Source organism: Pleurodeles waltl, chromosome 3_1 (assembly GCF_031143425.1).
Source record: "Pleurodeles waltl isolate 20211129_DDA chromosome 3_1, aPleWal1.hap1.20221129, whole genome shotgun sequence".
NCBI lineage: Eukaryota > Metazoa > Chordata > Amphibia > Caudata > Salamandridae > Pleurodeles > Pleurodeles waltl.
This window is the reverse complement of record NC_090440.1, coordinates 1,840,621,218-1,840,629,433: the sequence shown is the minus strand read 5'-3', so window position 1 is coordinate 1,840,629,433 and position 8,216 is coordinate 1,840,621,218. Positions and strand designations below refer to the sequence as shown.

Genomic DNA, 8,216 nt, shown 5'->3' with positions numbered 1-8,216 from the left:
GAAGGCCCAAAACGCCACGCCATGTTTACAAAGTGGCGCAATGCTTGCTCACTGCCAGTTGCGGGGCTTCTGGAGGCGATTTCTTGAGGCGATTTCTTGGCAGGGCTGCAGCAGTTGGAGGAGTGCTTGGCTGCCTCTGCAGCTTCCGAGTCGTCTGACGTAGTTGTTCGACTCTGTTACGGCTGGGGCTGTGCTTCCGGGTCAACACTTCGCGGAGCAGGACGTGCTCCCGGCTGCAAATTTTCTCCATCTGCGTGGTAAGGTGAGCTTTGGGCCCGTGTTTTTTGTGTCTTTTTTTTTTTTTTTTCGATTGGGGGCCTCCTTATGCTGCAATTTCATTGATGTAAGGGGGTGGTGCTTTATCCCTTTTTCAAGGCGTGTGATAGTGGTTTTGGACAGTCTTTTGTTCCATTATGTCAGAGCAGAAGGGTGTAAAGCAGAGAAGTGTTCTCTCCTCCTCTTCGTCCTCTGAGGGGGTTCCTGTTCCCTTCCAGTCGGCACGTGTGGCCAGGAGTGCTGTCGATGGGACTGCTCCTCATATGTCTCGGGAGGAAGTGCAGGACATGATTGAGGTGACTGTCTCCAGGGCTCTCCAGGCTGGTGTTTTCCGGTCCAGTCGTCCCTCTACTTCTCAAGCTTCTGTGGTGGCTGATGGCTCCTCTTCCTCAGAGCGGGATGTTCCTTCTACTTCTTCTGGGGACAAATATGTGTCTCATGAGGAGATGTGGGACATATTGGCTCATGTGCTGGACAATCTAGGATTTCCTTCTTTTCAACCTGCGGGGCAGAATCTACCTTGTTTCCTCAGTATGTTACCCCGTCTTGTTTTGCTATGCCTTTCCAAGAGCCAGTGAAGGACATGGTTTTCCATGAATGGAAAGAGGTTGACAAAGCCCAGGTTCCCCGTGTTCTTCAGAAATTGTATTTGCTGGAAGGGGAGGGTGTTCTACCTCCCTCTGTGCGTTTGGATTCCATGCTGGCTACATTGATTGATAAAACCGCTGTCAATCCTGAAGATTGTACTCTTTCTGATGCCACTGACCGGAAGGTTGACTCTGATATGAAACAGGCTTTTTCTGCAGGGAATTTGGCTCTTCAGGCCGGTGTTTTTTCTGCATATTCTGTGCAGTTATTGGTTCAGGACTTTGATAGGCTTGCTGTGTCTGTGCAAGATGGATCTGAATGTTCTGAATTGCTGTCTGTTATGGAACAGCAGGCCCGTTTGTTGGCGGATATTATCCGCACATCGGCTATGGCGTCTGTGGCCATGATTGGGGCACAAACGTCTCGTTGGTTGCAACAGTGGAGGCAGACCCTGGGGAGAAGGCGACTCTTCTGAGACTTCCTTTTGAGGATCAGGCTCTGTTTGGGGATCAGTTGCCAGCCATGATTTCTAAGGCCTTTAAAGACCGTAAGCATGCCTTGCCTTATATATCAGTGCTCCGCGTCTGGCAAGGGGTGGAAGAAACATTGTAGGTCCTCTCCCAAGTTTGACTCTTGGTCCTCTTCTTCCAGGAAGTGTAGGTTTCAGCACCACTTTTCTCCTATGAGGTCTGTTCCATCTACAAAGGGCGCTCCGGACAATCAAAGTTATGGTGATTGGCTGGTTGGTGGAAGATTATAGCATTTTCTGTCTGCTGGGCGAAGAGATGTCACCAATCGTTGGGTCCTGAACATTGTGTATAATGGATACTCCATAGAATTTGATCTTGTGCCTCCCGATACTGGTGTTTGTCTGAAACCTTTGCCCGTGGAAGGAGGCAGAAGGGCAGCCTTGTTCGAGGAAATCCAGGATTTTCTGTTGAAGGGGGCCATCTCCAGGGTGCCTGTGGGAGAATGGGGGCTTATTCCATCCTGTTCCTTGTTCCAAAAATAACTGGTTGGTTTTGTCCTGTCTTGAATCTCAAATGGGTGAATTCCTGGATCAAAACTGTGCACTTTCGGATGTTGACCATTCAGGCAATTCTTCCTCATATTGCCCTAGGGGATTTTTTCGGGTCTCTGGATCTTCAGGATGCTTACCTACAGATGCCTGTCGTGGAATCCCCTCAGAAGTTTCTGCGTTTTACAATCCGTCCCGACCATTTCCAGTTCTGTGTTCTTCCTTTTGGCCTGAAATCCTCTCCAAGGGTTTTCACGAAAGTACTTGCTCCACTGATGGCTCTTCTGCATGCAGAAGGGGCGTTCGTGCATCCTTACCTGGACAATCTTTTGGTACAGGCTCCCAACGCCGATCTCATGAAGGTTCTGTGGCACATGTTTTGCAGGTCCTCAGGGGTCACAGCTTTTTGATGAATTGGGGGAAATTAGATTTGGAACCTTCTCAGGACCTGGTGTTCATCGGGGCTCGGTTTCTGACTCTACTGGGGTTGGTGACTGTATTAGAGAGGAGGTTGCTGGGCCTTCAGGTCCAAGTGAGCGCTGTGTTGTCTCAAGTGGCTCCCAGAGCGATTTAGTGGATGCGGCTCCAGGGTCACTTGGCTTTGGTGCTCTTCCTGGTTCCTTTGGCCAGGTTTCTTCTCCTTTGTCTGGTCAACTGGATTCTCCCCCATTGGTCTCCGGATCCTTGCAAACTTCTGTTGTGCATTCCTGTTCGGATTCCATTCGCAGGGAGTTGGGTTAGTGGCTGGTGCCGGCTCATCTCTGGATAGGGGTGCCTTTGTCTCCTCCGGTACCTGTGGTGGTGACGGCCGATGCCAGCCTCTCAGGTGGGTGGCACTGCTGCTGTCAGAGCAGGTTCGGGTATTTTGGTCTCTCCGAGAGTCAGGGAGGTCCTCGAATTGGAGGGAGTTGAAAGCTGTTCTGCTGGCTCTGGTGCATTTTCAGGGGCTCTTGCAGGGGACAGCGGTGCTGGTCCAGACAGACAACTTGGTTGCCAATTCTTACATCGACAGAGAGGTGGGTACCAGGTCCCGCTCTCTGAATCTGATTGCTCAGGACATTTTCTTATGGGCTCAGAATTCTGTTCTGTCTCTTTGGGCCACCTACATTCGGGGGTTGGACAATGTTCGGGCAGATCTGTTGAGCAGAATCGTTCCTTCTTCCCGGGATTTCTCCCTTTGGTTGTCTCTGTTCCATTGTCTGGTGCGAAGGTGGGGTTGTCCAGTTGTGGACCTGTTTCCCTTCCCAGGAAATGCAAAGGTGCAGAGGTTCTGCTCCCAGTTTCAGTGTCCTCAGGCCTGGGCGTTGTACGGTCTGACTTGTCAGTGGCCGCAGGTTCTTCTTTATGCGTTCCCCCCTTTTCAGTTGATCCGCTCCTTTCTTGTCCCAGTCCGTAGGGTGGGGGCTTGGGTGATTTTGATTGCTCTCCGTTCGCTTTGTGCAAATTGGTTTCCTTTGCTTCCAAGTTTGGCCTCCGGGGAGTAGTAGGTTCTTCCTCTCCATCCCTCTCCTCTGATATTTCCTTGCCTCTCCTGGGGGGCCTTGCAGAGGCTGCACTTGACGGCTTGGAGGTAGAACGGCAGGGGTTGATGGGCTGGGGTGCCTGGTCCTTTGGCTGTAACTTTGCAGGCTGCTAGGCGTAAGTCCACGTTGTATTCCTATGGTCGTCCGTGGAAGGTTTTTTCCTCATGGTGTTTGCAGCAACAGATTGACCCCACGGTAGCCTCTCTGTTTGTGGTGATGCAGTTTTTGCAGGATGGGGCCCGTATGGGGTTGTCTGTGGCTACTTTAAGAGTACAGTGGGTGGCAATCCAAGCCTTTAGGGGTCCTTGGTGGAATTTGAAGGATGATGGTAATTTGATGCCCACATTTTTTTCAGGGCCTGGTGAACTTGTTTCTGTGGCCTGTATGTTCTTTTTTCTGGCTGGAGTCTCCAGTTGGTGTCTTGATGGATTCACCTTTTGAACCTCTGGTGGATGTTGATTTGAAGCATTTGACTTTGAAAACTTGTTTTGTGGTAGCTATTACTTCTGCCCGGTGTTTAGGGGAGTTTGGTGCTTTATCCTGTTCTTTTCCTTTTTGCAAAGTTTTTCCATATCGGTTTGTTCTGGTTCCAGCTCCCTCTTTTGTCCTAAAGGTGAATTTGGCTTTTCATGGTCGACAGGAAGTGATCCTTCATGCCTTTTGTTCCGACCCTTTCTCGGAGGAGAAGGTCAGGTTGCATGCTTTGGATGTGCGTTGGGCCTTGTTGTGGTACCTGAAGGTGGTTGCTGCCTTTCGGAAAGGAGATTCTTTGTTCATTTTGGTCCTTCTCGGAAAGGGGAAAAGTCGTCTACTGCTTCCTTGAGTCACTCGATCCAGTCTCTGGTGCTCTTGGCCTATGCTTTGAAAGAGGTGGTGCCTCCTCCTGGGATTCAGGGTCGTTCTACTCAGGGTATGGCTGCTACCGTGGCTGAGTTGCAGGGCGCTTCTGTGGTGGAGATTTGTAGGGCTGCTACTTGGGCCTCTCCCTCCACTTTTAATACTACCGAATTGCTGAATTGGGAGATTTGGAGTCTGTTTTGGGGCAGAGGGTATTGTCCTCTACGATGGAATAGGGTATTTATGTGTCTTGACGGGTTGTAATTAAATGTTTTTCTCTGCATTGCAACTCAGTTGTCTGTCTCCTGATTTTTTGCAATGTCTCATTCGTTACTAAGGAAGGTGAGGGAGGGACGGGAGGTAATGCATCCATTACTTATTGTTAATGGCATTACTCCTAGTCCTACTCCCTCACCTCCCTTACAGTTCCCTCCCGCCCTCCCGGTGCAGGACAACTGAGTTGCCGTTGGCTTGTTTCTGTATTTGCTTTTCAGTTAAACACTTCATTACTTTCAATGTCTTAGTGGATATTAAAAGTCTCAATTGCCTTGTTTGCATTAGTCAACTATTGTAATTGATTCGTAATACAAATTAATTTTCTAAAATTCAAGTTATTTTTGATTCATTAACATCCTGTTGTAAACAATGAGTCTTTTTATGTGTCGTGATCATTAGGAATCTATTCACAAAATCTTCAAACACGTAAATGTAGGATTTACTACTAAATATGGGAGGAACAAGGTGGTGGGATGGGGAATATGGGGATAATTACTACAAAACAGGTTAATAGGTTAAGGGAAATTGATGGAGGGATTTAGGAAGGGTCATGCCAACACCAAACACACATTTAAATCGACTATAGTAGTGTTGCTGATAAAAGAGGTTTAAATACACTGCAGCCCAATCCCTGGAAAAAGTCAGGCACCCCTCATTGCCAATCACTGGTACTCCCATAGAAATTAATAGAGGAGGGGAATACGGGAATAACACTAACACAAAGGTAAATACAAATTAAATTACATAACATTTGAAATAAAAGTATTTGAAGTAATTATATTTTTATTATTTTTTAATCAAAAATGTCTGCATCAAAAATGTCTACATGAAATTGAATATTCATCACACGCTAGTACAATATAACGTGAATGATATAATATATAAAATATGTCACAATTAAAATAATACACAGCTTATAACTAGGATTTTGACATAATATATAAAATATGTCACAATTAAAATAATACACAGCTTATAACTAGGATTTTGACACTTTCAGATATATGATAGTATAAGATATCAGCATGGAAAATGTTTCAAATGTATTCATATGTTACATTTTAGTGCAAGTGTGCTGTCTCTTGTTACTGTAATAGCTCTAGGTGAATACGGGGTGGGAAGATGTGTTTTATTTATTTTTAGTTAAATATTATGTTTCTTTACATTGAAAATTATTTTTTAACATTTCTCAAAACCTTTTATAGGGAAGTCTCTGCCTCAGTGGCAGTGATTTCCATAAACAGTTAGAAGGTTTCTAATGATAACTTTACAATTGTGTATATATATAGGGCCTCAATACAAGTTTGACTGTCTGACCGCCAGACCGCCATGGTGGCGGCCTCCAAAAGACTGCCGTGTTGACGGTTACACAGAAGGGCATATTACGAGTTACACAGCCAGGACTACCAAAGTGCAGCCAAAAAACTGACACTGACAGGACTCAGGAAGGTGGGAAATAGGCAATCCAACCACCAGCACCACCAGCCCGTCAACCTACCACTGAGCCCATTACGAGTCACAAATCACAAAGGCAGTTTTTCAATGGTGGTCCTCCAATGGTGGTCCAAACCATGGCGGTCCATGGTCATTCCCGTACAACACAACATTGAATGGATTTAAAAACAACACAGCTGACACAGATTCACGCACCTGACAGACCTACAAACCACACTATAAAACACAGCCTTTCACAAACCACAATCCTTTACAACTACTACGCCACAAACAGACAGATAAAGGTAAGAAACAATACCCAAAACAAAGAATAGGAACCCCTCCAACTTTCTCAACCACATATCCCACACCTGCACAATAAACCTACCTCACACAAGCCCACCTCCAACAAACATGCATCCAAAACATCCACACCTACACATCATACAACCACTCCCTCACCCTCCACACCAAAAGCCCCTTCTGATGACGTCCCTGTGTGTCTAAGAAATTCTTCCTTTGTAATATTGATCTTTTCCCTATGCTGCCCACCCGTGACATCCCCAAAAGATCGGTCACCCACCCAAAGGTTATCCCTTCCACTTCTAAAGCCTCCCCTACTTCCCCTGCCAGCACCATGTCCCTCCCCCTGCCAAGAAGAAGTCCACCTCTCCCAAGAAGGTTCCCCCCTTCCAAGTCCAAATCTAAACCATTCCTCCCAAGCATAAGCCCAAAACCCCTCCTCCCCACCCCTACCCCAATCGTGTTTCCGTGCATATATGTTTGGTATTGACATGTAACTTGTATGCGTGCTTGCTGACGTGTGCATGTTGGGTATGTGTGGGATTCCGTAATTCTGTAATGAGTGTGTGTGTCCCCTCCCTGCGTTATGGTTTGTTATGTTAATTTTTTTTGCATTTCATAGGGGAGTGTGTGTTTACTTATGGTTGTTGTCATCTTCATCCGCATGGATTCCTTTGTCTTTCTGCGACCATCAGGATGACGTCTAGGTGTGGATCCATGAAGACTCTGGACTTGTAAGGCTTCCTGGAGGTGAGTTTCTCCCTTTGAACTGTTTGTTTCCGTCTCCTGATATGTGGTGGTTGAATCCTGTGGTCACATTGGCAGGGTGCTTCCTCATAATGGGTCCAGCCGAAACATGGTCTCTGCCGGCCTGTTAGCGGCTCTGCCAGACCGTGGCAGTCTGGGCTGGCTGGCGGTGCCAGTTGACCGCTGGCGATCTTCTGTGTGCACCACTGTCAAACTCACAATATGGCAATCCGCTCCTCCAGCCCGGTTGTTGTCAGACACCAAGCTCGTAATCAGCCCCATAGTCATAGAAGTCTCCAGTTCCTTATTATACCGTGGGTGGAGACTGGTAGGTCACATATACATATAAATCTATGCATTAAAATGGTGAACATATATAGAGATCTACACAAGCAATCTATTGTGAATAGAACCCACCCTGTTGCTTCATCAAAAGTTTAAGTAACAATACTTTTTAAAAATCAAAATAAAGTTAAAAATAAACATGTATCATAATAAAACAAACAATACTTTTCATGTAACCAATATAATCCATTTATTTCATAGATTGGCTAAAGTCCCAAAGAAAGTGCATACATCTTATCTCAATTATATTTCATATAAATATAAATACATCTAACTAGAAAAAATGAACATTTTGTTTTTGAATCTTTTGTACATAATCTTGTTATCATTAGAATAATCATTGTCTTTTATGTCATTTGTGTTACCTATGTCTTCTTGTGTCATTCACTTCAGCTCTCTACTGGTCATTAAAATATGCTCACCATCTTTACATTAGAATTTCCTTCTGTTGTACACAGTTACAAATAGCAATCTTTTCATTATAAAGCTATGTTTTGAATACAAAATTACGTAATACTTTTGAATTAGAATGTGAAGTTAGTTGACCCTATGGGGGTCATTACAACATTGGCGGTAAAAGGCGCTTACCGCCGTGCAGAAGACCGCCAATACACCGCCGCTGCCGCGGAATTCCGCCACAGCTATTATGACACACATCTCGGAATCCGCTGAAATTCAGACACCCACACAAGTCCGCCACACCAAAGGTAAGTGTTAAACTGGCGAAAACAAAACCTCCACCTCCACGCCAACAGAAACACGCCCATGCTATTACGACACACAAATCCACGCGGCGGTCTTTCAACCGCGGTATTCCATTGGCGGTACACACCGCCGCGCTCAAAATACACACACATCTCCAAAACACC

At 45.9% G+C, this 8,216-nt stretch overlaps 1 long non-coding RNA gene across 1 annotated transcript in view; it reads left to right on the top strand.

Moving 5' to 3' along the window:
* Window positions 1-215: 215 nt before the first annotated feature.
* Window positions 216-8,216, top strand: part of LOC138285671 (uncharacterized) — a 34,125-nt gene continuing 26,124 nt past the window's right edge. The window contains exon 1 of the long non-coding RNA XR_011201626.1: window positions 216-262. This is a non-coding gene — a long non-coding RNA (uncharacterized lncRNA). The remainder of the gene's footprint in view (window positions 263-8,216) is intronic.